We start from the raw sequence: 23097 nt of genomic DNA on the forward strand, positions 1-23097 counted from the left end.
TACTCTCCCTCAAGAGGTGGAGTCTATTGCCTTCCCCTTGAACCCACATGAGCTTTGTGATTGGTCCAACTGATAGAGCACAGTGAGAACAATGCTAGATGACTTCCAAGGCTGGATTTGAAAAAGAATTCAATTTTTTTTTTCTCTTGGCTATTCTTTGTTTCTCTTACACATGACATTTGCCCTTGGAAACCAGCCACCATGAGGAAGCCCAGACCATATAGGGGGGCCATATGTAGGTTTCAGCCAACACCTCCAGCTAGGATCTCAGCCAGACAACCAGCATCAACTGCCAGAAATGTGAGTGGGCAAGCCTTCCGAGGATTCCAGGCCCCAGTCCCAGGTCCCCCTTACCCTTCCTGATGCCAAGTGAACCAGAGATGAACTGTCCCAGCTGAGCCATGCCCTAAATTGCAGATTCATGTGCAAAATAAAAATTGTTGTTGTTTTAAGTCCATAAATTTTAGAATTATTTCTTAGGCAACCAGAGTAACTGGAATGTATGGGGTAATTAGAAATTACTAAAATACCTGTGTAAAGGGCTAAACTGTAAGTACATGTAGATTAAATAGGTTTTGGGGATTTGGCATAAGTATCTAACCTAATTAAAATAATTTCTGGAGGAAAATATATTTCAGTTACCAATTAAATTACAAATGGGCTTTGGGTACATATCCTGTTCATAAATTTGGAAGAGAGTCCCTACATAGTAATGCTGTTGCTGGTTCTAGGAGAAGGTTTGGGCTACACTGCGATGGACTGTATGCGTTAGTGAAATCTCCCTCGTTGCCTCCTCCTGGCTGGGACCCTCTCGACAGGAGATTCCTGTGTAGATAGCAGTACTTGTGCCATTTTCCCTTGGTCACTGCTTAGTCTCTGTATCTGCTTTTGTCTCTCTCACACCTACTCTGTCTAATCTGCTGCCTAGTTTTCTATTGTTAGATCCTGCTGTCTCCTTGACACTCTCTTTTGGCCCATTTCCAATGCTTCTAAACCTATTTTTCTGCTCTAATGATTTATAGTAAAGCTAGGGGATTTCTCTTGGCCAGGTAAGATTTAGCTCATTCAGCAAAGTCTTTTTTTCTTTTAGTAAAGCTGCCAAAATGGCAGCTGTCCCACTGGCTTGCGGCTCCATGTGTTGGTCAAACCTAGTATTTGAAATACTCAGAAATGTAGTCCTTAGGTCCTGACTCAAGGAAGCATCTCTGTCTCTTCTGCTGCAGAGAAATCAATACCCCTGACTTTCTTCTTGCTTAAACGTCACCCCATCCTGAGGGTCTTCCCACCTTCCCTTTAAGAAGGCTAATTGGTTTGTTCACTTTTGCTGTATTCATTCAACATGTATTAATTCCATATAGTGGGCCCTGTTGTTGAGCACCTATGAAAAGATTTCCTTTGTGTCCAAGGACTGGTAGGGTTCCTCCAGTTGTCTCTCATTTGCTCACCACTAACACCAGGCAGATGTGGTCCAGTCATCTAGACCTTTTAGTGACCAACACATGTCCCACCTCACCCAAGATGTCCCAGCTAAGTAGGATACTACGAGGGTAACATAGGACCAGCCAGTCTTTGAAAGGGTTACAGTCTAGTTGGGGAGGCCGGACAGCATATGCAACTGAGGTCCAGAGCTTTGTCTTCCACGCTGGGTACAACTTCTTATAGTGCCTAGTGTAGCACTGGACACAGAGTAACCACTTATTAAATCTCTGGTAGGTGGTTAATGAATACATTAACTATGGAAGGGTATATGGCATTGAGATGACTTCAGAGGGGAAGTGAGCTTTGAGTTGGGCTTCAAAAGATACAGAATATTTGGCATGACCAGGAGTGAAAGGATTGCCCATGAATAAGAAACATCATAAGTACATTCCTAGTAACAGAAGTAGACACTCACCCATCTGAGATCAAGAAAATGGCTGGGAAAAAACAAAATGTACAACCTGTAAGGTGGGTCTGTGGAGGACCTAGAATTTATCAATTTAAAACAAACTGGGGACTTCCCTGGTGACGAAGTGGTTAAGAATCCACCTGCCACTGCAGGGGACATGGGTTCGAGCCCTGGTCCAGGAAGATCCTACATGCCACAGAGCAGCTAAGCCCGTGCACCACAACTGCTGAGCCCACGCACCACAACTACTGAAGCCCGTGTGCCTAGAGCCTGTGCTCTGCAACAAGAGAAGCCACCACAATGAGAAGCCCGCACACTGCAACGAAGAGTAGCCCCCGCTCGCCGCAACTAAAGAAAGCCCGCGTGCAGCAACGAAGACCCAACGCAGCCAAAAATAAACAAACAAACAAATAAATAATAATTTTAAAAAACTGGATTTGATCTGACAGCAAGAAGCTAGTGAAAGTTTGGGAGCAGGTAAGTGATACATGTGTCAAGTGGTATTATAATAGTTTAATAACCCTGTTTCCTTTTGCTTTAGACAGCTTATTTTAATTATGAATATGTGCTAAATGATTCCTTTTCCTGCATTTTTCTCATACAAAAGTTCTAACTTCTTAAATTAAAAAAAATGTGAATTCTTTTCTGCCCTCAATACTGTGTAAATGGCTTTTAACTTTAGCTGGGTGATATCTGTACGGAGAGCTATGTTAACTTCATATTTTAAAAGAATATAATCTACTATTTAACAAAGTCACATTCACATAAAACCCAAACCAACTGAAAATTCAAACCTTCATAACGTTTTCTGTAGAACTATACTATAATGATAATTGATATTCATTGTGAACCCCCTGGGACATTGCACCGTTATTCTGATAAATCTTTTGATTAAGTCATCAGTGAAAGACTTAACTATGGTTCAGTGACGTTTTAATTTTAAGTTGGTAGTACATTTCATTGTATCTCAACTCTTTGAAAACTGACCATCAATATATGTGTTTGGCAGCTATCAGAATATTCTTAATCAGAACATCCCATTCTCAAGAAACATATTTGTAAGTTATACGTGCCAAAGTGTGTATAATAGTTATGTACAGTATAAAGAATGTTAGAAAATAAATGCCTGTGTACTTAACAAAAACACCACTGGTTAATCCTTCTGGTGATATCTAAGGTCACACGTTGATATTGATGATGACTTCACCACAGCACCATGCAAGTTAGTACTGTATCTAAAGTCCAGTGCCTCATGGGAATTGAATCTGTGACATAATTTTAAAATCTCCAATCACATAAAGATTTTAAGCCAGTTGAGAGGAGTACTTGTCTCAGTCTCTGATGGAGAGTAAAGGTGTGCTTTACACTTGTAGACAGACCATCACTCACCATAGCTCCTGGCAGCCATGCAGATTGGAAATCGATTTCTATTTCCTGAGGCCATTGCCCATGTTGATGTTCCTTGCTACCTCCTGGCCATTCACTCCTGAATGGCCATGGAACACTTGGTGAGCCTGAGCTCTCTTATAAGGCCAACTGCTGAGGGTAGTTAAAGCAAACCATTCACTCTCTTGGGGGTTTTCTTTATAGAGAGCTTGAACAGAAATTTAAGTGGAAGTTATAGTTTTCATGAAATTATTTTCTGGCATATCCCAAGGATGTTTTCACAAAATAGATGCTATTTAAGAAAGATGCAACCTCTGGTCCAAATTCCGTTTTGTATATAAAAGTAACTGTCAACTAGAATCTGCTATGCTCACCTCCAAATTGCTGGCCAACTTCCAGCTTTAAAAACCCAATCCATTGCTCTTCAGAAAAGAATTCTCTTCCTCCTCGTGCCCTCAAAACAGGCTAGGGATTAATACCCAGACTGACCAAAAGGCCTAACTGCTCCATCAACAATGTCACCAAGAGGATTACTTCGTTAAAGGTGCAAAATTTAGTTATGCTATGGGTTGACAAAAAGATGCTGATTTGGGGATACTGTAAACAAAGGGGAGGTCTCATGAAATCGTGTTAAATCATGTCTAGATTTAAGAAACAGGGACTTTTTAGTGTGGTAAAATATACATAACATAAAATTAACCATTTTAACCATTGTAAGTGTACAATTCAGTGGCGTTAAGTACATTCACATTGTCATGCAACCATCACTACCACACATCTCCAGAACTTTTTCATTTTCCCAAACCAAAACTCTGTATCCATTAAACACTAACTCCCCATCCTTCTCCCCCCTACCCCCAGCCCCCGCCTCAGGGCCTGGCAACCATCATTCTACTTTCTTTAAACAGGGACATTTTAAGGAAGTTTGAAATAAACCTATGATTCCTCTTTCTTTTGTATGAAGTCTTCAATTAATAAAGTCCCTGTTAGGACTTCCCTGGTGGCACAGTGGTTAAGAATCTGCCTGCCAATGCAGGGGACACGGGTTCGAGCCCTGGTCCAGGAAGATCCCACATGCCGTGGAGCAACTAAGCCCATGTGGCCACAACTACTGAGCCTGTGCTCTAGAGCCTGAGAGCCACAACTACTGAGCCTGCGTACCACAACTACTGAAGCCCTCGAACCTAGAGCCCGTGCTTTGCAATCAGAAGCCTGTGTGCCACAAGGGAGAGTAGCCCCTGCTCGCCACAACTAGAGGAAGCCTGTGCACAGTAACGAAGACCCAATGCAGCCATAAATAAATAAATAAATAAGTAAGTAAGTAAGTAAATAAATAAATAAATAAATTCCCTGTTACAAGTCCCCAAATAATTGGAAATTTCTTAGGTTTACACTGAGCAAAGTTTACACAAAGTTCCACGATGCAGAGATTTCAGACATACATGTTTTCAACCCACCTACTTAAACCATATTCAATACAATTTTTATATAATCACTTAGCTTGCCACCTTGCTTGTCAAAGAGAAAGCCATGGAACCTGAGATTTTCTGGTCCCAGTAATATTCTCAAATAGTCCTATATTAGTTTTCTATTCTAAGAAACTTAAGTATAGCATAAATATATGTTTATGATAGAACATTCAGAAAATACAGAAGAATATGAAGAAGAAAATAAACCTCACTTTTAATATTCTACTGCCTAAAATAGCCACTATTAATATTTTTAAATTAAAAAGCATTATATTTCATTTTACTTCACTTCAACAGAAGAAAAAGAACCCTGAAATGAACTCAAGCATTTGAACTTCAGATAACTGTTTCTTTAAAGCAGGAATTAACGAGTTTTAACTAAATTAAATTGCCAATTAAAAATTGAAATTCAATCGAACAGTAAGAGGTTGAGGAATCAATGTTTCTTAAAAACTAATTGTTTCTTAATGGGTATGGGTTTATATTTTCAGTTAGTAAAGCTTAGTTTACAATCTCATAAAGATCAGAAAAGATCAGGGATAATCAAAAATACCTTCGGGGAAATAAAAAGTTTTTAACCAGAGATCACCTTTAGGAATGGTCTCCTGGGGAAAAAGTAGATTAAAAAGTTAATATGTAAGGATTATAGTTCCTAAAGTCAGAACCACTTTCAAAAGGAAAACTAAATCATACAGTAGGGAAGCAGTTACTTTACCCAGTGGCCTAGAACTCACAGAGAATTTAGAGGAATTCACTATATTTATTGACCCTCTCCCTTGACCATAGAGGTTTAACTTTAATTACTTCAGACACCAGTGGGTTTTTTTTTAATGACATTTTATTTATTTATTTATTTGTTAACATCTTTATTAGAGTATAATTGCTTTACAATGGTGTGTTAGTTGCTGCTGTATGACAAAGTTAATCAGCTATATGTATACATATATCCCCATATCGCCTCCCTCTTGTGTCTCCCTCCCACCCTCCTTATCCCACCCCTCTAGGTGGTCATAAAGCACGAGCTGATCTCCCTGTGCTATGCAGCTGCTTCCCACTAGCTATGTATTTTACATTTGGTAGTCTATATATGTCAATGCTACTCTCTCACTTGGTCCCAGCTTACCCTTCCCCCTCCCCGTGTCTGCAAGTCCATTCTCTACATCTGCGTCTTTATTCCTGTCCTGCCTCAGGTTCATTAGAAACTTTTTTTTTTTTTTTTAGATTCTATGTATATGTGTTACCATATGGTATTTGTTTTTCGCTTTCTGACTTACTTCACTCTGTATGACAGACTCTAGGTCCATCCACCTCACTACAAATAACTCAATTTTGTTTCTTTTTATGGCTGAGTAATATTCCATTGTATATATGTGCCACATATTCTTTATCATTCATCTGTTGATGGACACTTAGGTTGCTTCCATGTCCTGGCTATTGTAAATAGTGCCGCAATGAACATTGTGGTACATGTCTCTATTTGAATTATGGTTTTCTCAGGGTATATGCCCAGTAGTGGGATTGCTGGGTCATATGGTGGTTCTATTTTTAGTTTTTTAAAGAACCTCCATACTGTTCTTCATAGTGGCTGTATCAATTTACATTCCCACCAACAGTGCAAGAGGGTTCCCTTTTCTCCACACCCTCTCCAGCATTCATTGTTTGTAGATTTTTTGATGATGGCTATTCTGACCGGTGTGAGGTGATATCTCATTGTAGCTTTCATTTGCATTTCTCTAATGATTGGTGATGTTGAACACACTTTCATGTGTTTGCTGGCAATCTGTATATCTCCTTTGGAGAAATGTCTATTTAGGTCTTCTGCCCATTTTTGGATTGGGTTGTTTGTTTTTTTGATATTGCGCTACACGAGCTGCTTGTAAATTTTGGAGATTAATCCTTTGTCAGTTGTTTCGTTTGCAAGTATTTTCTCCCATTCTGAGGTTTGTCTTTTCATCTTGTTTATGGTTTCCTTTGCTGTGCAAAAGCTTTTAAGTTTCATTAGGTCCCATTTGTTTATTTTAATTTCCATTTCTCTAGGAGGTGGCTCAAAAAGGACCTTGCTGTGATTTATGTCATAGAGTGTTCTGCCTATGTTTTCCTCTAAGAGTTTGATAGTGTCTGACCTTACATTTAGGTCTTTAATCCATTTTGAGTTCATTTTTGTGTATGGTGTTCGGAAGTGTTCTAATTTCATCTTTTACATGTAGCTGTCCAGTTTTCCCAGCACCACTTATTGAAGAGGCTGTCTTTTCTCCATTGTATATTCTTGCCTCCTTTATCAAAGATAAGGTGACCATATGTGCGTGGGTTTATCTCTCGGCTTTCTATACTGTTGCATTGATCTATATTTCTATTTTTGTGCCAGTACCATACTGTCTTGATTACTGTAGCTTTGTAATATAGTCTGAAGTCTGGGAGCCTGATTCCTCCAACTCCATTTTTCTTTCTCAAGATTGCTTTGGCTATTCGGGGTCTTTTGTGTTTCCATACAAATTGTGAAATTTTTTGTTCTAATTCTGTGAAAAATGCCATTGGTAGCTTGACAGGGATCGCATTGACTCTGCAGATTGCTTTGGGTAGTGTAGTCATTTTCACAATGTTGATTCTTCCAATCCAAGAACATGGTATATCTCTCCATCTGTTTGTATCGTCTTTAATTTCTCTCATCAGTGTCTTACAGTTTTCTGCATACAGGTCTTCTGTCTTCTTAGGTAGGTTTCTTCCTTGGTATTTTATTCTTTTTGTTGCAGTGGTAAATGGGAGTGTTTCCTTAATTTCTCTTTCAGATATTTTGTCATTAGTGTATAGGAATGCAAGAGATTTTTGTGCATTAATTCTGTATCCTGCTACTTTACCAAATTCATTGATTAGCTCTAGTAGTTTTCTGGTAGCATCTTTAGGATTCTCTATGTATAGTTTCATGTCATCTGCAAACTGTGACAGTTTTATTTCTTCTTTTCTGATTTGGATTCCTTTTATTTCTTTTTCATCTCTGATTGCTGTGGCTAAAACTTCCAAAACTATGTTGAACAATAGTGGTGAGAGTGGGCAACCTTGTCTTTTTCCTGATCTTAGAGGAAATGGTTTCAGTTTTTCACCATTGAGAATGATGTTGGCTGTGGGTTTGTCATATATGGCCTTCATTCTGTTGAGGTAAGTTCCCTCTATGCCTACTTTCTGGAGAGTGTTTATCATAAATAGGTGTTGAATTTTGTTGAAAGCTTGTTCTGCATCTATTGAGATTATCATATGGTTTTTATCCTTCAGTTTGTTAATACAGTGTATCACATTGATTGATTTGCATATATTGAAGAATCCTTGCATTCCTGGGATAAGCCCCACTTGATCATGGTGTATGATTCTTTTAATGTGCTGCTGGATTCTGTTTGCTAGTGTTTTGTTGAGGATTTTTGCATCTATGTTCATCAGTGATATTGGCCTGTACTTTCTTTTTTTGTGACATCTTTGTCTGGTTTTGGTATCAGGGTGATGCTGGCCTTGTAGAATGAGTTTTGGAGTGTTCCTCTCTCTGCTATATTTTGAAAGAGTTTGAGAAGGATAGGTGTTAGCTCTTCTCTAAATGTTTGATAGAGTTTGCCTGTGAATCCATCTCGTCCTGGGTTTTTGTTTGTTGGGAAATTTTTAATCACAATCTCAATTTCAGTGCTTGTGATTGGTCTGTTTATATTTTCTATTTCTTCCTGGTTCAGTCTTGGAAGGTTGTGCTTTTCTAAGAATTTGTCCATTTCTTCCAGATTGTCCATTTTATTGGCATATAGTTGCTTGTAGTAATCTCTCATGATCCTTTGTATTTTTGCAGTGTCAGTTGTTACTTCTCCTTTTTCATTTCTAATTCTATTGATTTGAGTCTTCTCCCTTTTTTTCTTGATGAGTCTGGCTTATCAATTTTGTTTATCTTCTCAAAGAACCAACTTTTAGTTTTATTCATCTTTGCTATTGTTTTCTTCATTTCTTTTTCATTGATTTCTGATCTGATCTTTATGATTTCTTTCCTTCTGCTAACTTTGGGGTTTTTTTTGTTGTTGTTCTTCTTCTTTCTCTAATTGCTTTAGGTGTAAGGTTAGATTGTTTATTTGAGATTTTTCTTGTTTCTTGAGGTAGGATTGTATTGCTATAAACTTCCCTTTTAGAACTGCTTTTGCTGCATCCCATAGGTTTTGGGTCATCGTGTTTTCATTGTCATTTGTTTCTAGGTATTTCTTGTTTTCCTCTTTTTCTTTGGTGATCTCTTGTTTATTTAGTAGCAAATTGTTTAGCCTCCATGTGTTTGTATTTTTTACAGTTTTTTTCCTGTAATTGATATCTAGTCTCAGCCTTGTAGTCAGAAAAGATACTTGATATGATTTCAATTTTCTCAAATTTACCAAGGCTTGATTTGTGACCCAAGATATGATCTATCCTGGAGAATGTTCCATGTGCACTTGAGAAGAAAGTGTATTCTGTTGTTTTTGGATGGAATGTCCTATAAATATCAGTTAAGTCCATCTTGTTTATGTATCATTTAAAGCTTGTGTTTCCTTATTTATTTTCATTTTGGATGATCTGTGCATTGGTGAAAGTGGGGTGTTAAAGTCCCCTACTATTATTGTGTTACTGTCGATTTCCCCTTTTATGGCTGTTAGCATTTGCCTTATGTATTGAGGTGCTCCTATGTTGGGTGCATAAATATTTACAATTACCAGTGGTTTTTATATTCCATTAATTGTTTAAATACAAACTGTATTTTAGCTTGCTTCATATTTAGACCATGATTGCCTTTTATGTATATTTATCTTTCTAGAGTTTCTAATTATCTTTTTCTTCTCTGGTTGACCTGGAGAAACTTGAGTCTTCAGTACATATGTGGCATGTCGTGGTTTACTTCTTGATTCTTTTTTTTTTAACTTCCTGATTCTTAGATATCCAGTTTAATCATCATAACCTTTTGCTCTGTTGAAGATGTTTTTCACCAAGCATTCTGTCCCACTATTGTAATTTGGACTAAATATAAGCTGTTCCACTAGGATTTCTTTCCATCTGAACTGGATTATTTCCATTGTTTCCAGGTCTTCCTATTTCTTGGATTCATTTTCAATTTTGCTAGAGTATATGTTTTAATTATTTTTTCAAAATGGCAGAAGAAGGGCTAAGTCCTTGTAGATCTTCCTTTTGCCTTCCTAATTGAAAAATAGAGGTAGGATAGGTAAACTTGCAAGCTTAGTCTGCCATCTTAAAGTGAGATTGTACTACCATTCAGAGTGGCTGTCCCAGTGTGTTAGTCCATGATTGGCATGAGGCCGTGGCACATGTCTTACTCACCACAAGGCCATTTCTCTTTCTTTCATGGCCCTGGACAGCACTCCCAATGCTGGTTGACCATATGATCAACATGGATCATTTTTACAAAGAGAGCAAAGAGTGAGAGGATGGATCACATGAGCCAACTCCATCACCAGACCCATAATATCTGCCTCCAACAGGTACTGCCTCATCCTTCAGGACACCAGTCAGGCCCCACCTCCTCTAGGAAGCCTTGCTAACTTCCCCAGTACTCCTGCATAATACAAACCCCAATTATAACACCAACCCCACAGCTCTACAATTTCCTACTTGTCTCTTCCACTAAACTCTAAGCTCCCTGAAGGTGAATGAGGTGCCTTATTTCAGGTCTGCATCCTTGCTGCACTCCACAGGGGCTGGCGTGCATTAAATGCCCAATACAGATCGATTAACCAAGCAACTGAATGCATAAACAAGGGAATGAACAAGCTTGATGTTGACCTTGGAAACAGGTGTGTTGACCTTTCTTGCTGAAAATGAGGCCACTGACCTGCTCATTAGTCAGGAGAAGCTCTGGAATGTTGTTTCAGGCAGAAAGAGCAGTATGGGGAAAGGCTCGAAGACAAACTGGGGCATGGCTTTTTGGGAGGAATGATGGACGTTGTTCCCAGAGGGCTGTAGATTTTTGGTTCATCCAAGTTCAATCTCTAATCTTTGCTGTGTTCTTTTGTTCTGAGTGGCAGTCTGATTAGAGGGTTCTTCAACTTTGCCAGTTCAGTGAATGCAGGTCTAATGTTTTGTTTTAGCAGAAACGCTGGTGCCTCAATTCCATAGGTGTTCATAAAGGCTCCTTCATGGTACTTTACAGTCATGACTTAAAACCTATATCAATGTTCTTTGCACATTTATATTAAAGGATCTGCTTACATTTGTATTAAGTATCATGAATTGTGTTGAGCCCTCACTTCACAGAAACAACATGAAACCCCAGATGGCTTAAAATGGAGCTTTTCCATCATCGTTGGCCTCCTGAAGCCTGCTGGAAATTGGTGAAGTGCAGAGCTGAAGTTACACATCTCTGCCGTTCATGTGATTTTCTGGCAGAACTGCCTCACTCACATGCCTCTGATTCCAGTCGCCACCTGAAAGTCCTCCCCAGAGGTCTGAGGGCCTCACCTCCTATGTCTGGTTACTTAATTAAAAACTACTAGTTGTCAGAAGCAAGTAGGCTCTTGATTCCTGGTTAGTTAACATGAGGCTTTCAATTTTGAGATGTGTTATTCTACCCACATAGCAGGTGCTCTGTACATATTTGTCAGCTGAGTGAAAGAATGAATGAAACATTCAAGAAGAGATGGGGTTTGCCTTTTCTGAAACTAGAGTTAAGTTTCCATCTGAACTGGAAATTGTCCCCGGTAAGCGAAGGGAGCTGTTTTAGATTGCAGGCCACTTACTCTTTCCATTTCAGCCATTTTCTGTTCCATCATGTATTGCACACATGATCCATCTCTTGTCTTTGGGGATAATTCATTGCAGGATTTAGAATATCACCAAAGACATCTCAGCAGGTTCCTTTTATTTGTCCATAACACAAGATTGTCTGGCGGATGTGCTGTTCCCCGTGGCAGAGACTCTGACTCAAAGGGCACATCCAGCACACACCAACTTCTCAGCATCGATCTGGGTTTGTTTTTGAGAGTAAAGTTGTGCGGCCCCTCAGCTGTCCGGTGTTAAATGTGAGGTGTATAAAGCAGGGTGTTCCCAGTTGTCTGACTCAGGAGCTGCCTTGGCAACCATCAGTAAAACGCCAGGCCATGCTAATAGGAAAACGGGGTCTGGGAATGCTAACAGTGTAAAGTGACTGGCAAAAAGGGACACAATTTTTGGCAGCCCTTGCAGTAATCAGGGCCGGAGACATCAGGAGAGAGATGACTGCATGAAGATCACACAGGAAGAGCAGCTCAAGTCTTCTCATTCTTCAAAATTCCAGAGCTGGATCTGAGCTGCTGGGTCAGTGGAGAGGAACACCAGCCCAAACTGACCCCCAGGGGCTCTTGGCTGGAATCTTCCCAGGAGCCTGAGGGGAGAGGTGGAAGTGCTAAACACAGTCCCCCCAGCCACGGGGGTTAGAATCACAGCCCTGTGGTTGAGATGCAGATTCCTGGGGCTGAATTCAGAACTTTGGAATCAGAATCTGGAGGGCTGGGACTTGGGGTCTTCCTCTTTACAGAACTTCCTAGGTGATTCTTAACTTACACCAGCTAAACCTTGAGAGCTACCTGAACTTACTAATCCTCTCACTCTCCAAGGATCTCTTGCTGTGGACAGACTGCCCAACACCAGGAATTTCAGCCAAGCATGTGGCTGGTCAGCACATGACTTGAGGAGGCAAGTTCTGTGCCCTTGCATTTAACAAGTGATTCTGGAACATGGGCACTGCTTTAGGCCTTGAAGGCAATTCTTCCTTTCAGGGGTTATTAAGTTGTGAAGTCATAATCTGCACCCTCAACCCAACAGGACCACCTAGTATCACTGAAAACTCCTTTTATGGCTGTATGCCGTTGGTCACAGAGAAATCTGATGCAAATAGGAAGTCATCAGCCCAGTGATGACTACCACAGCTAGAAAACAACTCCAAATTCCCTATTTGTGAGGAGCAACCTAAGGGTGGGACTAATTCACAAAGTTCACAACAGGCCCTACAGATCCCTTAAGTAAGGTTGTCAAATTTAGCAAATAAAAATACAAGACACCCAGTTAAATTTGAACTTTCCAACATCGAGTAGTTTTCTTCAGTATAAGTATATCCCATGAAGTATTTGGGACATACTTATGCTAAAACATTATTGGTTGTTTATATGAAATTCAGATTTAACTAAGCATCCTATATTTTATCTGGCAGTCCTACCCCTAAGCTTATTTAGGGACACTTCCTAAAAGATCGAGGCTGTCAAATTTGGGTATCTGGTCACCATAAATTGATGAGAGTAGGGGGGCAGGGGGCTTGCCCTATTATCTTCACCTTCCTTAGCAAGCCTAGCACAGCACTCAGCTTATAATAGACACATGGCGTGAGGGGCGGGGTGTCAGTGTTAAATGGTTCTTATTCAAAGGGGACTAACCTCAGTGCTGGCCACTTAGGAGTGGCAGGAGGGGAGAGCCTGCCTAGCAGAACTGACGCGCTATGGTAGACCTCCTCACATCCCCAGCGGTGAGTGCCTTCACCCTGACTCACTGACCAAGCTCTCCATCAGTTATGAAATGAGCTGGTGATTGGAAAGGGCTGAACATTGTATGTCTAAATATGTCTTTTCTCTTAGAGCTCTTTATAGCTTCATGGGAATAAACCTCACTTCAAATATCGTGAGTTACTGTAAAGGTTTTGTAAATTAAAGCATATTTCCCCACTGGATAACATGGTCATTTCGGAGTTACATTTCCATTTTGAATTGATTTTTTTCTCCCAAGCGTAATAAGTTAATGAACTATGCACAAGGGAAGTTCCTATTTCAAGAAAGATTTCTCAAGTGGAAGAACACTTTGGTTATATCTTTCATTGTAGATCCACCTTCTTTAAGTTGAGGCACACCTGTTTCCAGGAAACAGTTTGTCAGCACGACAGTATTGGCTTTGTGGGAGTGTGCCAAAGAAGCTTCAAGATATTATGTTCTCTTCTTTTGATTTATTTTCAAATTGCTATCCAGAGGAAAGATATTAATGGGAGAAGAGAGTAGCCATCTGTAGGTAATCAGGGGGTCCATGCTGCCTGCTTCATTGCAGTCCACTCTGGCACCTTATTTACAATTATTGGGCTATCTTGACAATATTTAAGAGGCAAATCACTCAAATTCCCTTGCTTGTCGTAGAAGCATTTTAACTTTGCCTAAGTAGTACCTTATGGCCATCTGAGTTAGTCATTTCTCATTACCCACCTTCGAGGCAAGTTAGCATTAACCCCTCATTACTGGCTAAGAAAACCAAACTCCACAAAGAAGTTGATTCTGGCCCAAGAGCACGTGGTAATCAGAGTCAGACCCGTGATTCTTAAACCTCTTCCCTCCTCTGAGTATGCACACTTGTCATCTTTCACCAGCTTCAGTGGGATGTACAAAGACCAAAATTTAGACACAGCGTTTCTATTTACATGGCTAACTCTATGTTTAAAAAAGGAATATTCAGCTCTAGTCTCATATAAAATCACCCAGAGAGCTTTAATATCATGCCAGTGCTAGGGTCCCACTCCCAGGGATTCTGAGTCATTTGGTTTGGGTTGTGGCCTGGACATATGTTTTTTGTTAGATAGAGAGAGAGAGAGAGAGAAGCTTCTATGGCGCTCCTGTGCAGGGAGAATTGAGAATGCTGGTCCAGGCAAAGTGAGCAGGGGTTCGTGGGATGCTAAGTTCCAGACCCGACTCAACAGTCTCCCCACATAGGTGTCCACCATCCTGCCATCACAGTATACATTTAGCCTGGGTTAAAGCATGTTGTTACCAGAAAGGAAACATTAGCACAGGGTTAACTTTAGTAGAAATACATCACTCTGACAGAGGGACAGGGAGAAGAGAGCAAACCCAGGGTATGGAGTGCTGACCAGACTGGTGAGGGAGGGGTGGTACTGGGAACCCTGGGCTGCCCCAAGACCCCGACCCCAGAGGAGTGCCATGCTCCTGGGCAGTGGTTCTGGAAGGTGAATAGGTAGACTTTGATAAGAGGTGGGGAATCAAGGGAGGCTTATTGGCTCGGAGCAGCATGTACTCTGAGATCAGACTTCCTGGGTTCAAATCCTGGCTCTATCCCTTAAGCTCTGTGACCTTGGGCAAGTTACAACCTCTCAAAGGATCAGTTTCCTAATTTGGAAAACAGAGGTAAAAGTTGTAATTACCTCATCATTTGTTGGGGCAACGAAATGAGATAATATGTGATACAATCATCAGGCCCCTGGCCTTTCCGGCGTCACTGGATCACTGTTAAGTTCTCTTAGTTAAAATGGGGATGGACCATAACCCTCTCCTTCAAGGTAACTAATCCTCACAAGGAAATATAAGGTTAGATTTCAGGTGGTGACTTAACATGTTGACTCAGAAGCAAGAGTGGACAAAACCTTACAAGGGAGCCCCTTGGCCTCAGAGCTGTAGGGTCAGGCTATAGCCTTGGACTAAAGAATGAGAACAGGTACCAGGAAGCCAAATGGGGTTGTCACAAGACTTGGCTCCGAGAGCACAGAGAGCTACCAAGTCAGCGGCTATGGGGCCAAGTCCCAAGAAAATCCATGACCCAGAAACCAAGGGAGGTACCCAAGGCTGAAGGAAGTGGTCTCAGGAAGAGCCTTCTAGAGTTCACTGTTGGGAACCAGCAGGGCCTTGGTCTCTGCCTGATTTAAGACTTGCTTAAGGCTGGAAGGTCCCAGATGTGAGTATCTTCTCAGGCCATTCTGACAAGCGTGTGTGCTGCTGGGAAAATATGGTTTCTAAATCAGAGCCCCCTGACTCTGCTTTAAGACTGTGGACTTACTAGCATTTCTCATAGTAAGACCCACAAAAGGATGGTTCTATGGGATGCCCCATGGTAAACAGACTTCCTGGGTAAATGAAAGTTAGCATGTTTCTTAATTGGAGAACTTTTCGGTAGTTTTAATTTGCTTGTAAATTTCTAAGAGGAAAATATGGTAAGATGGGTTTCCCAAACTAATTTGATCATGGAACCCTTTCTTCCTGGAAGAATTTCCAACTCCTCTGGCTCTTTTGTCTTCTTAACTCCTGGAGCTTCTGCCTTAAAGCCCCTTCCTCACTTCTCAGGGGTGTGTAGAACCCTCTGTGGGATGTGGCCTCATTCTCCAGGTCCCTACTACTCAGGTAGGGGCATAAGATGAGGCTGTAAACTGTACAAGGGCAGGGCCCATGCCTGTCTTGTTCTTCTCTCTGGCACATAGTTGGGTCTCAAATACTGCCTATTTGTGGAATGACTATTAATTGAGTGAATGCATGAAATCTAGTTATGCCAAACTCCAGTTGCTGCCACAGGTAGCACCTTGGGTGTTCAGAATTAAATACTCAACTGACCCACTCTTGTTGGAGAGAAGTGATTTCTGAGGTGATTTTGTACAGGACTAAGAATCAGGAGATGTGAGTGATTGTCCTAACTTGGTGTCTTTCTTTTTCACCTATCCAAAATGATCTCATAGTGCAGCATTGGTAGTATAGTGGTGAGCATAACTGCCTTCCAAAATGACCTCATAATAATCCTGCCCATCTTACTTCAAAACAGTCATGGAAATGTAATAGTTTGCAAAAATTAAACTCTCCACAAATATAAAATATGTTCTTAATGATCTCCTTAGGAATTAGTCCCAGCTATTAATGGTCTAGTAGGCCCTTCAGTATCTAGTCTGATCCTTCCTGAAAATCTTGGCATATGACAGTAAAGGCTGCCCCCAAGTAGGTTTTGTAACCACAGGCTCTGTAAGTTTAAAGGGAGAAGGGAGATGGAGCAAGAATGGGATATTTTCTTCGACTCTTTTATAGTGGGTGGTGTTTATTTTAAGCAGTTTCCCAAATAAGTAAAGTGTTTCTTCTGTGCTACTGCACCCCGGGAATGATGCATTTTTGTGAAAGTTTTCACCTGCCCCGCCCCACCCCTACCCTGAACTTGCTCATCTGGAGGTGCCATAATGCTGCAGTGGTTCCTGCTAAAACTCTGCAGAGGCCACGTCAGATAGAGCAGAACCAGAGCCCCGCCAGGAAAAGAGCTGGAGCTTGTTATTACTTGCGCATCTCATCCATCTGCACCTACCCTACAGCGCTTCATTTTTATTTTTGTATTTTAGAGAGTGTGCATAGAAGGAAAGCAAGCTACTTTGATGGGGAGGCATTGGGACTTAGATCATATCCACAGCTGCAGTGACTAGGAAAGAGAGCTCATTTGTCCAGACTCTGCATTGTAAGTTATGTTTGATTTGGGGAGTTAAATTTAAACCTCATTACTACACATAATGTATGAAAACATAGTGACCTTATTTGCTTAACCCTGAGTCATCAAACAGTCTATAAAGAGTTTATCTATTTCTTAGGCGTTTATGTGGACAGTCTTCAACCAGCATAAGGATTAAACCACATTTAGATTTAAACAAATCACTGTGTTGAAAAATGAAATTATTTGAAATCAGGACTTTGGGAAATCTGAACTGTGGCCCTGTCTGCCCTGTGCCCTGGGAGAGAAAAAGAGACTTGGAAGTTCGTGCCATTTGCCAAGTGGTTCAAGAGGCCCCGCTGTCCCAGATGACAGCTGGCACACACAGACATGCCACTTGCTCTAACTTTATTTTTTCCTGGTAAGGAAATAGCAACTATATTTGCCAGCCTCCTTCTTCTTTGCAGGAAGGCAGCAAGGCATTTGCATAGTGATTCTGGTATTTTTAGTCATTTCTTCAGTGTCAATTGCTACTATCAGAGAGTAAGAAGGAGCCTGTTTACAAGGAGACCATAGAAAATCCAGGAACAAATAATAATTACTATAATTTTGGCTAATGAGTATAACACCAGCTCTAGATGAGATTTCTTTAAGGGAGTTAGTCTAGTACGCTGGGCACATTCAGCTGTTTGGAGCACTCGATTGGAGAAATGAATAATATAGGAGAACCAACGAATGTTCCTTTGGCTATTCCAAAGCAGTTTAGTATCTGCATAGAAACAGTGATGATTGTGATGTCCAGTTGGAGAGCATAGGGCTACACAGCAGGTTTCCAAAACCCAAAACTTTCTCTCTGAAATGTATGACCACAAAGGATGCATTTCTGGGATCTGCTGTCTCCTGGCTTATTCAAATAACGATGATGTTAGGAACCTTCCAGGGCTACAGGACTCTTCTTCACACTCAGTGACAAGGACAGCAGAAGCCTCATCAATCAGCCAATGACCTTCCTTCCCGTTATTTGGATTCTATTCCTGGGCTGCTGGCTCTTCATCAGTGCTTATCTGCTCTCCCTTCAGCTCAGATGGCCAGGGTTACCCAGAGTCCTGCAAATGGCTCAGCCTTGGTTAATTAGGTTATCTGATTTTTTCTTTCTGCCGCTGGCTAATTTTGTTCGAGATTTCACTGTGCTTCTAAATGTATATACATAAACAAACAGGGACACACCTTTCTTCAAGTCATTTATTAGAATCAAAATTAGGAAGAGTTTTTAACCTTCGCACAGTTGAGCCGACGGAAGTAGCTATTGGAGGTGGGTGTTGAAGGTGTTTCACAGGTGTCTCCACAGAAGAGGGAATTCACATTCCCTTCCCGTCATGCCTGCGTGTTTCAGATTTGTCACGCTGAGGGTCAACGAGTGAACGTGTGTCAGTCAGAGGATAGCATGCCTAGGTCATTTTCCAGGGGAAAGGAAAATGGCCTTCCTCTCTTAGGTTTTGGAAATCTCTAGAGTATTTAGTGCAAGGTTCACTTCAAAGCTCACAGGTGGTATATTAGAATTCATTTTCTCTGCGAAGAGGAAGAACCAGATCAATCAGAACATCACTGATGGGCTGTTTTAAATATCAGGAAACATTAATCTTAGGAACTTAAACAAATTGGGCATAGGACTTTAATGCAGACAATATTGTTATGAGATACTTGGGACGTGGACGTTGTATTAGTGTCTTCTTGCTGCTGTGACAAGTCACCACAAATCGAGTGCCCAAAACAACAAATTTGTTATCTTACAGTTCTGGAGGTCAGAAGCCTAAAATAGGTCAGCGAGGCAGAGTTCCCTTCTGGACACTTTAGGGGAGAACCTGTTTTCTCACCTCTTGTAGCTACTAGAGGTTGCCCACGTCACTCCAGACACTGCTTCCGTTATTACATCTTCTCCTCTGAATCCAGCCTTCCTGCCTCCCCCTTGTCATGGCATGGGGCCCACCTGGGTCATCCAGGATAACCTTCCCGTCTCCAGATTCTTATTTTAATCATGTCTGCAATGCCTTGTTTGCCATATAAGGCATATATGCACATATATATGCATACACTCTGCCCTCGACTGTAGGCGGAGGCCTTTATGTGAGAACTAACGGGATCTTTGGGACTAGTGACGTGTGCTCTGTAAGAACTGAACAGTAAATGAGGTTAATCCTACATTGCACAGGAAGGGAGCAAAGGATACTGTAGGAGAGATCTGTGTGCTAAGCAAACTTGCCATATTCACAAGTTTCAGGGATCAGGATGTGGACATCTTTGGGGGCCGTTAGTCTGCCTGCCACAGATAATTTAGTTTATCCTTTCTGATCGGTTTTCTCACTGGTCTTCCCACAAAGCTGCAGGAGTTAAGCTTAGCTTCGTTACAGCTAAGATCTGCAGATGTGGGCTGTGAATTTGAATGTGCCGTCCTGCAGCAAGACCTCCTACCAAGAAGGCCTGCTGGTGCTTTGGAATCTACTCTGTCCAAGGGAAACTTCCAGCCTGCAACAAATCGATATTTTTCCATTTCCACCAAGTCTTCCAAGTGTAACATAGAGCTCACTACACCGAATCAAAAGCTGTTGTGATAGCATTCATAAGCGCCAGGGCTCTGGAATAAAGCAGTTCAAATACCAAATCTGTCCCTTACTAAGTGTGTAATGTTGCACAAATATCTTATTTTAGTTAAACCTCCATTTCTGTACTGAAAAACAGAGATGATAACTTCCAGAATTGCTGTGAGATTATGAAAACAAAATGTGCAAAGTGCTTAGCACATGCCTGGCATATAGTTGTTGCCCAGGGAGTGGTGGTTGTGGTCAGGCCTCACAGCAGGCCTGCCCTTGCTCTGGGCTGCCCAGACCCCAGGGGTAAAGAGTGGACACAAGCCGGGCAGAGAACACTGGAGTGGAGAGAGCTGCAGGTCAAGCCAGAGACCATAGCCATTCCTCTGTTAATAAATGAGGAGCCCACCAACTTCCCCAAAGGAAATGGAATTCTGCACGTACATTGATGGGACTTGCACAATTTGCAGATGCAAAGTCTGAGAACTTAGTAATAAGACCCAGAATGGGAAGGCAGACCCCAACAAAGAATGGTATGGATCGTGACCTTCGCAATACCATAGAAGAGGAGGATTGGGATCTAAGGGATAAGCAGTCCCTTAGCCATGCTGGTTAGTACTGATACCCGATCCTTTGCAACATTTACAGCTGTCTAAATCATCATTTGCTTGATGACTTACTCTTCAGCAATGGATAATACCATCTTATCCCAGAGTGTGGCTTCAGCTTTATTCTCAATAATCCACTTTATTGTCATCCTAAATCCTGATTTTAGAACTTCTCCAGATGTTGTCATATATATGAATTTGGACCAAGTGCATTCTACCTGGAAAAAGCGCTAATGTTTATTGTATATTTACTATATGCCGGTCAGTGCCAACTGCCTAGAATATATTTCGTTCAGTCTTTGTAGTAACTCTATTATAATTCTAGTTGATTTTAAAGATGACAAAACAGACTTCTAAAGTCTGAGTAACTTGCTAAACTTACAGAACTTGTAAGTGGTGGAGCCACGAGTCCAATCCAGATCTTTCTGTCTCCAGGCCCAGATTCTGGCATTTAAAGAGAGAAAAACCAAGTGATAATAAAATACTATCAGGAACAACAACCATTATTTCTAAAATGGAAAAATGTCCATAAATGGAAAAAATGAGTGGTAGAATTATATGTAGATTATGATTAGATTTTTGTAAACTAAATAGGAATATATATATAGTTATATATATGTTATACTTTATTGTATTATACTTTATGTTATATATAGTTATATGTATATATAGGTAAATATATATACGTATAAATATATATATATTTTTTAACTTTTTGGGAAACTGATGAAATTTGTGGTCCCTTTTCCTTTAAAATGTATATACATACATGCACACAAAATTTCACATACAACTTCAGGAAGTTTAGATTAGGGATCTCTAATATATATGTATTACATGTAAAGAAAAATGTGGAAGGATATACACCAAATTGTTAATCATGCTGTTTGACAGATGGGATTGTAAGATATTTTTCATGTTATCCTTTATGATTTTCTGTTTTGGTTGAATTTGTTTTCAGTGAGCATGCATTATTTCTATAATCAAGAAAAAATTTTTTAAGATTATAAATGAAGTCGAACTGTTTCCAATTTAAAATGGAATTTACTGCTTGTTTCTCTCTTGATGACCAGGCTTCTAATGCTTTCCTGTGTCGTAACCCGGAGATGATTGATAGACCTCTGAAAAAATTCAAAGAATGCCTTTGTGAAAGCACTCAATATGGGCTGTTTTGTCCAAAAAGAAACTTTCTATAAAAGTTAAGAATGACTGAAAATAAGGAGGTATGTGGGGAGGAACCATACAGAGCATTTCTGACAGCATTATCGGTGTTCTCCACTGTGAACGAGACGTGTGCGTGAGGCTGTAGGCGGAGGTCTTTATGTGAAAACTAACGGGATCTTTAGGACTAGTGACGTGTGCTCTGTAAGAACTGAACAGTCAATGAGGTTAATGCTACAAAGCAGAGGAAAGGAGCAAAGGATGCTGTAGGAGAGATCTGTATGCTAAGCAAATTATCCTTCAGCTATCGTTTGAAATGACCTCTTAATCCTTATTTCAAGTCAGTCTGACACTACTTGAAATGGCTGTTTCCAGGGCGCCCTATGCTTAACCAAGGGAGTTTTCTTCAAGCTCTTCACCTGCTCACTCTTTTTTTTTTTTTAAAGAGATCATACTAATTCAATGCATATGTTATTTTTTTTAATTAATTAATTAATTAATTTATGTTTGGGTGTGTTGGGTCTTCGTTTCTGTGCAAGGGCTTTCTCTAGTTGCGGCGAGCGGGGGCCACTCTTCATCGTGGTGCGCGGGCCTCTCACTATCACGGCCTCTCTTGTTGCAGAGCACAGGCTCCAGACGCGCAGGCTCAGTAGTTGTGGCTCACGGGCCTAGTTGCTCCGCGGCATGTGGGATCCTCCCAGACCAGGGCTTGAACCTGTGTCCCCTGCATTGACAGGCAGATTCTCAACCACTGCGCCACCAGGGAAGCCCAACAGCTGCTCGCTCTTGCTGTTCATTCGAGTTGGGGTGTCAGACTCATCGTCTTCCACAGGAACGCTGGGTTTGGAAGACACTTTCTCTCCTCATTCCTACCCCTCGCCCACATGTACACCCCCTGTCTTTTCAGAGCAGGGAATTTCCATACAGTTTTACAAGAAAATTGTATTCTGAACATGAACAGAGATTCCAGGAGCCTCTGACTTTTCACTCAGGACAGAAAAATTTTTTTCATCATGCATTTTTATAAGGAATCCGTAATATGCAGTCTGATGTAGTCTTGGTATGATAGGTTTTTGTACATGTTGGGGTTTGACATGGCTGGAGACCCCAGTAATCCTCACTGCCAAGCATAGCGGTGAGCCTTTTCCCATCCCATCTCCAGGACGGTGTGTCCCTCAGTTTAGTGTAGCAGCTGCAGGAGCAGCTAATATTAATGAAGTTCCTTGGATCGATACCAGGGTGCTAGGTAAGAAAGGACTTCATCACCCTGCCCAATCTGAAAATAGAATTCGCACACTGCTGTTCGTTCCTCTCCTTGGATATGATGTAAGTACCGCTTGCATGGAGCAGCCCATGTCGGGGTTATCGTATTGTACACCTCCTTCCTAAAGGTTGGGACCAGAGGAAGATTTGGATCTGTCTGCTTCCCTGCTCATCCTCTACACCCTGATGAGAATCCTGACTGTTAACCTTGGCCTGGTGTCTTCGCAGGCCTGCTCTCCCTGTGGGAGGCGGTCTCTGTGAGTGGCAGTCTCCATCATGCGAGGTAGCAAGCCTCCTGGTGTAGTAAAGAGTCCTTGATTTCAAGTTCGAACAGCCTGGGTTTAAATCCTGACACAGCCACTTACTAACCATGGTTTTGTAAAGCTTCTCACTTTCTCTTAATATCTGTTTCTTTGCATGAAAGATAGAGGTAGTGAAATCTACACTGCAAAACCACTGGGAGGGTTAGATGGGGTGTTACGTACGAAGCACCTAGCATCACAGTGCTGTGCTCCACAGATGGCAGCTAATGATATTATCAACATGCTGTT

At 41.1% G+C, this 23097-nt stretch overlaps 1 protein-coding gene across 9 annotated transcripts in view; it reads left to right on the forward strand.

Moving 5' to 3' along the window:
- NCALD (neurocalcin delta) overlaps positions 1–23097 on the forward strand; it is a 432634-nt gene that overhangs the window by 360121 nt on the left and 49416 nt on the right. The window contains exon 1 of one of the 9 annotated variants that reach the window (XM_036830308.1): positions 16908–16959. The exons of the other annotated variants lie outside the window; for them this stretch is intronic. The gene's annotated coding sequence lies outside the window, so the exon portion shown is untranslated. Of the gene's footprint in view, positions 1–16907; positions 16960–23097 lie in introns of those variants that run through there. 9 annotated transcript variants of the gene reach the window in all.

Source organism: Balaenoptera musculus, chromosome 17, assembly GCF_009873245.2.
Source record: "Balaenoptera musculus isolate JJ_BM4_2016_0621 chromosome 17, mBalMus1.pri.v3, whole genome shotgun sequence".
NCBI classification, from domain to species: Eukaryota; Metazoa; Chordata; class Mammalia; order Artiodactyla; family Balaenopteridae; genus Balaenoptera; species Balaenoptera musculus.